This window comes from Xiphophorus hellerii, chromosome 5, assembly GCF_003331165.1.
Source record: "Xiphophorus hellerii strain 12219 chromosome 5, Xiphophorus_hellerii-4.1, whole genome shotgun sequence".
NCBI classification, from domain to species: Eukaryota; Metazoa; Chordata; class Actinopteri; order Cyprinodontiformes; family Poeciliidae; genus Xiphophorus; species Xiphophorus hellerii.
The window spans coordinates 33,436,706-33,443,160 of NC_045676.1; the positions used below are offsets into that span (position 1 = coordinate 33,436,706).

At 37.7% G+C, this 6,455-nt stretch overlaps 1 long non-coding RNA gene across 1 annotated transcript; it reads left to right on the forward strand.

The window, feature by feature from the left end:
• Window positions 1–947, forward strand: LOC116719532 (uncharacterized). The gene is made up of 2 exons (XR_004339208.1): window positions 1–437; window positions 529–947. It is a non-coding gene; the product is annotated as an uncharacterized LOC116719532 (long non-coding RNA).
• Window positions 948–6,455: the final 5,508 nt, after the last annotated feature.

The following is a 6,455-nucleotide window of genomic DNA, read 5'->3' on the forward strand; positions in this document are numbered from 1 at the left end:
ACAAGACGCATAGAGGAAATAAAGTTAAATTCCAAAAGAAAATAGTAACGCACAGTAAAGCAAAATTATTTTGACACCTGTAGTCTGACTACTGGATATGAAATAGCAACGGGTTAGATTACTTGTTACTGAAAAAAGTGGTCCGACGTCAGTAAGTTACTGACATCACTGCTTAAGAAGCACCTGAACAGATTATGATTTCAAGACTGGCTACATAAAATTTGTGTCGGGTTCCGGGGTTTTTGTTCTGTTTTTTCTTTATTTTTGGATCCTCTTGGTGGTTCACGGGCTGTCCACCAGATAGCGCCAGAGGCTGGTTTTCCGGGGGAGGCGTGCCTGTAGTTCTGCACACCTGACGATGATCTTCTCATCGTCAGCTGGAGGTGAAAAGACGCTGACAGCCAGCACTTCGACGCTGGAGTGTTTTCACCAAAACGGTACTCTGAGCCCCTCGGAGTCAGTCTCCGAGTTCGTTCCCTCTGAATTCCCTCTCGAGTAATTCGTCGTTTTGTTTTCTGTGCTCTTCAGGTGTTTCCTCTCAAGTCATTCCCTGGATCCTCCCTGAGAGACTTTCGTTGTGACTTTAGGATTAAGCCCTCCTCGTGACGTCGTGGGTGGTACCCACAGGTTGCCCGAGTTCCCATTTTCACCTCATCTGTCGGATCTCAAGATTCTCCAGTTTCACTTCCTCCGGCTAGCTGTCGGGCCCTTCCCTCCATCATCGTCGAATCCAGAACTTACCTGTCCGCCCTCCAACCGCCATATCCCAGCCTTTGGACCTCGCTCAGCTCTGCTGCCCATCCGGAACCCGCAGTATCCACCCTCTCAATCCGAGACTATATCTACCAGAAATGAGCCGCAGTCAGCAGCATTCCCCCCAGTTCGGACCCAAACCACGCCAACATCTTTACTGGGTTATTGTTTTACAATAAATATTCTTCAACTGATTCTTTGTCTCCTGTGGTGTTCTGCATGTCGGCTAGAAACCTAAACCCCAACATGACAATTTGAGTATTACTATAATACAGAATAGTTACTGTAATGTTTGATTGTTTTCAGTAGTTTCCCCCAGAAAGTTTTCAAAAGGGTGGCCAGATGAGCAACTGATGATTTTGCTATGCAATAGAAAAAACCAAAAGCTGTAAAAGAATTCAAATTTTCTCATGTATTATTATGTTTTTGCCACATACAGCATCTACTGTACCTAAATTTAAGTCTTGAAATGCACATGTTATCTTTTAATTTGCATGTGTAAAAGCACCAAAACTGGTTCCTCCAGATGTCCTCTGTACATATTAGGCACATGTTTTCATTTCCATTCCTTTAATCTTGATTTGCTGTATAGATCTGAATTTTATGTTATTTCCACAGAAGATTAAAACTTCACTAACTTTATAACAAGCCAGAGGTATCATGAGATTTATGAGGAAACTTTTATATAAACTTTGATAAAATATTGTTTGACATGAGCTACAAATAATTCCTCATTGTTTCAAATGCCTAAAATGTATTCTTATAAAGTAGATGTGGTAAAATCTAAACAATAGGTCGACTGGTCTCATACTTTAAATGGTACTTATCTAGAAATCAGAACTCATAATGCACCTGCACATTTTTTAAGTGGTATGTCAACACAAGAGGACAAGACGTCAGAGGTAAAAGTGTTCAATAAGTTTGCTTCTTTCTTCCAAGATGTGAAATTAACACAAACCCTGGCTGGTGTTTGCCTACTACAAGAAGCAGATGGCGGTGATAGAAACACCCTGACGTCACACACATCATCATCATTAATCTCTCTTCCTCCCACACGCGACAAAGTATAAAAGCTGTACAAGAACCTAGAACTGTTTAAGCATATTGCTTATGAAAGGTTTATTTGTGTGGAGTTTTTAGATTACATTTGACAAACATGGAAAATTAATTTTGAGATTTTAAACTGTAGTTTTCATGTCTTTAATCAAGTAAAGCAGTTAACATGCTTCTAGTGTCAGTTTTCTGAGACCATAAAATAATAAACTTATAGACTTAAGAATACACATAGGAGACAAACAGTAATATTAAATTAAAAAAATGTGTTTTCTTGTGTCAAATTTAGAATTTTTTCTTTTTAAAAATATATTCAAACTTGTTAAATAAGTTTAGGAGAGGAGAGAGGAGCAATTGTGATTCATTTTAAACTAAAAACGTTTGACAGGTAAAATTTTAAAAGATTTGCTATCTGATGGACATTGTTACTTTCCCTCTTTGTTTCTATTTTGTGGTAGAAAGAAATAGAACCTGATATCATAGTGGAAATAGAGACGTAGCCAAAATTTTGTGCTTTATCCCAGCTGCTTAATATATCCTGAGCCATCGCTCACTTTACCGAAAAGCGGTGCGACAGCGCCACATGCTGGGCGTTTTACCAAACTGCTCCCAGAAGAACGACAAAAACTGCTTTAACAATTTTGCTTTAAGAGCAAATTTTGCATTTATTATTATGTAGACAGAAAAACCTCACTGCGAGCTGACTTTCAAAAGCGACCTGTGTTAAACATTCACAACAACATGTTAAAACATACTACACTTAGTACAATTAGTAGAATCATGAAATTGAAAAATTACGACTGAAGATAAAATAAGATACTAGTTACTAAACCTATTTAAATAAAAGCGAAAATCTCGGGGGAATTGTTTTTAAAGTATTTGTTGACAGGAAATAGAGGAAACGGACTTCTGGAGGAAATTCGGCTGATGTTGCTGATTAGAGAACGCGGAATTTTTGAAAGATAAAGCGCTTAATGTTAGGAATCGGTTTTTCTCTGTGTTGATTTGAGTTTTTTGGGTGTTTATTTTGAGATTCTGTGTCTTTGAGTCGCTGTGCTGTCCTGTCTTCCCCTCGATTGTTCCCAAGTGTTCCCTCGTTCCCTGATTGCCTCCTGTGTGTTTAATGTCACCTGTGTCCCTGTGTCTTTGTCGGGTCCTTGTCTGGTTCTTGTCTCAGTTGGCGTTTTGTCGCTGTCGTCTGTGTGCCCAGTCCGTCTCTTCCTCCGTTTAACCGGTTGCTACCGGCGTCGAGCCCTGGTGTCCGCTCGGCCGTGCTGCCCGGCATTCTGGATTGTGTTGGACTGTTTATTCTGGATATTTTTCATTAAATCTTCATTTCATCCACTTCAACCTGGGTCTACGTCGTCTGCCTCACCACCACACCCCATTTTTTTAATGACACTTAAACGTTATCTGGCCAGTACTAAATTAAATTTAAAGGTGGTTTTGGCATAATCTGGATTGTGAGTGGATCAAGATGACTAGTTGTAGTGGGGGGCTTTTCGAAGATGAAAATATCAACATAGGAAGATCTATGGTAGAAAATAGAAGGGGAGGAGGAAAGATAAGGTTAAAAAGGGATTAAATGCTGGTAAAAGATTTCTTGATGATGAGGAAGAAAGAGTTGAAATAAGAAAGAAAATAATGATGGAAGATTTCAAAGTTATATTAAAATTTAAGGCAGGATAGGATATGATTGGAGTAAGACCTATCAGTTTGTCAAATGGATTAAAGAAAGTTATTTGAGATGTAGAATTAGCTAAAGTGTTAAGGGATGGAAGCCTACACTGTAACAAATGGCTGTAAAAACTACAGCATGAAAATACAGTAAGGTGGCTGAGTTTTGAAAATACAGCTTTTTATTGTGATCTGAAATGCGTATGGAAAGTATATGGGACGTGATTGGACCGCTGGATCACATGCGGAAATTTACACTTGTACTGTAAATTTTTAATGTACAGTTGCATTGTGGGATTTTTACCGGCTGTAGGTTATTAAAAAATGAGGATCATTAAATGCTAGCTTTGGACAAAACCTTTGGATCCTTCCTCTTTTCCTTTTGCCCGGGATCGAGCGGCGTTCTCCATGAGCGACCCGCAACCGCGTGCTGTTAAAACGAAACAACAACAAAACGTGTTGACGTCACAGATCACGGAGTTTAATCTCATACAAAGCAATCGACAACAAAGCTGCAGAGGTACAGAGATATACATTTTATACAGACAAGAGAACAGACAACACGAAACACAAAAGACAGACAAAGGCGCCCAAAATGTGGAGGAAAAGATGGAAAAAACCTCTCTTGCTGGCTTGCTGACCTGTACTTTTTAATGAAAGAGGTGTTTCCCTATTTAATATATGCAGTCAAGGCGTTCCGTTCTTTGACCAATTAGAAACTTAGAAACTCCCGGAAACTCCCCTTCTTTACAGCTCCGATGTCTGGTTTTTATCTAACCACTTCGTGCCCATCTCCGTCCGACCTGGCCGAGAGGCGCCAAGAAGTCTGTTCTGCTCTCTCGGAATTGTAAATTTTATTGCTGTGTCTGTCAAAAGGGGGAGGAAAAAAGGCCCTGCTTTGTCTGCTGAATTCCCAACTGCTCAACAGAAACTATTCCAAATTAAAGTGTTGGCTATACCTTTACACATGTCGTGGATTAGCTATATTAAGCACCAAACAATAATTATTTTCTTTACAATTCCCCCTTTTGAGGTCTTCAAAAAGACCTCAATAAAAATTGATTAAGCCTTCTAATACAGAGCCAAAAACTGTGTATTAAACTAAAAGAAAAACGAAAAAAACCAAAAAATGAAAACCAAAAGAGTGACGTACCCTAATTATATCCAGTCCCCCTTTTTAAACAAAACCCAAGGGTAAGAAATACTTATCCTCCCAAAAATAAAATCATAAAACAAAATTATCACAATAGAACCAAAAACACAGGACAAACAAAACCCAAAGTATAAAATGAAAAAACAAAACAGAAACATACATAGAAAAATTAGTAAGAAATGTCTGCAACTTAAAGGACAACATTCACCACAAAATTACAATCTGCCAAAATGAGAAACACACAAAGTTACAATCTGCTGCTCGTCTTTTTCTGTTTTTTTTTTTTTAATGTCCATCGACAGTCTCTTAAAAAATATGAAGTCTTCGTCAGGAAATGTTCAAAAAATGCGCGCAAAAAACAAAACGACAGTCCTTTCCAGAGTTCACAACGAACGAAAAACACGCAATAAAAGTTTATGATGATCCTCTTGCAGCTTGATCTTCTTCGACTGGAAACCTCAAGAAACGACCTGTCACAGGTCATTACACAGACATTTTGTGTTCAACATGAATTTCATTAGCATCAGAAACACAATTACCACATTCTTTAATATCATCTTCATTACAGTCAGCATAATCAAACGATGGTTTCACCTAAAAATAAATTTGTTTTGTTATTTTCCATCCAGGGAAATTATTTTAATCCTTTTTATCAAAGAACGCAGACTTTGAAGGAGACCACATCCGCAGGGCACCAGGAAACCAGCTGCAAAACTATAATGACAAGACAGAGATCAGATTTATCCAAAGGCATCATTCATTTGTGTAATTCAACACAAACATCTTCAATTCACTTTGTGTTCAAGTGAATCCTCCAACGCTCGTGGCTCTGTGGCTGTTGTCTTCGAAATAAGTGTGAAGCCGCTTCTCCAAGGAGCCCCACCCCCGCCTCGCATGACACAGCTTGTATGACAGAGTCCAGAGTCCTGGAGCACCGAGCTCCAGGGCAGTCTGTGTGTAAAACCATGAGCAACACATCACGTGAAACCTTATCTCCTACTCTGTCCAGTTCTGTTCATCAAATGGTGGATGTGATCCCTTCAATTTACGTTTCTATTATAATATACTATAGCTCCTAACCGATGGAAAACACCAAAACCCTGTAATCATTTGCTTCAAAAGACATGTTTCCAAAGTAACGTGTTCCCAGAATGTTAAACATATGCAGATCTTTTCTTAAACCAATCTTGTAAAAATAGGATTAAACAAACGAAACAAAACAATCACAAAAACTTAAAAATGTAGTTGTAAAGCTTACATGTACCACCAAAAAATGAATAACAATGTGAGTTAAACAGTCCAGTTTAAATTACCTTCATAGAAGAAACTAGATCTTACTGGTTATTTGTCTAAATCATTTTACATACGTTCCTGAAACAAAATTCAAAAGAGTTAGACCTGGAGAAATTATAATGAAACAAATCCAGACATTTTCAAAATATACCGACATTACCTAGGCTTTTACTTGTCGTCGAATTTAAAGTTTTATCCAAATTCGTTGTAAATGAATGTAAATCAAAAAATCAAAATCAAGTTTACAAAAATCATTATAATCCCGCCTATGTACTTTTACTGATTAGTGATAACTTTAATCAAGAACAGATTCTTCAAACCATTTCTTAAAACATTCATGCTCCATTAAATTAATGCTCTGAACATGGCTGACACAATAATATTTTAATTTCTATAATTATTTTCCCAAGTTAATTAACCAAAATATGCTTCATTATCACTATAAATTTATCTATTTTCTCAAAATATGTTAGCCCATTGTCAGAAAATCTTTTAATGGAGAACAACTCAAACCTATCTAAAATAA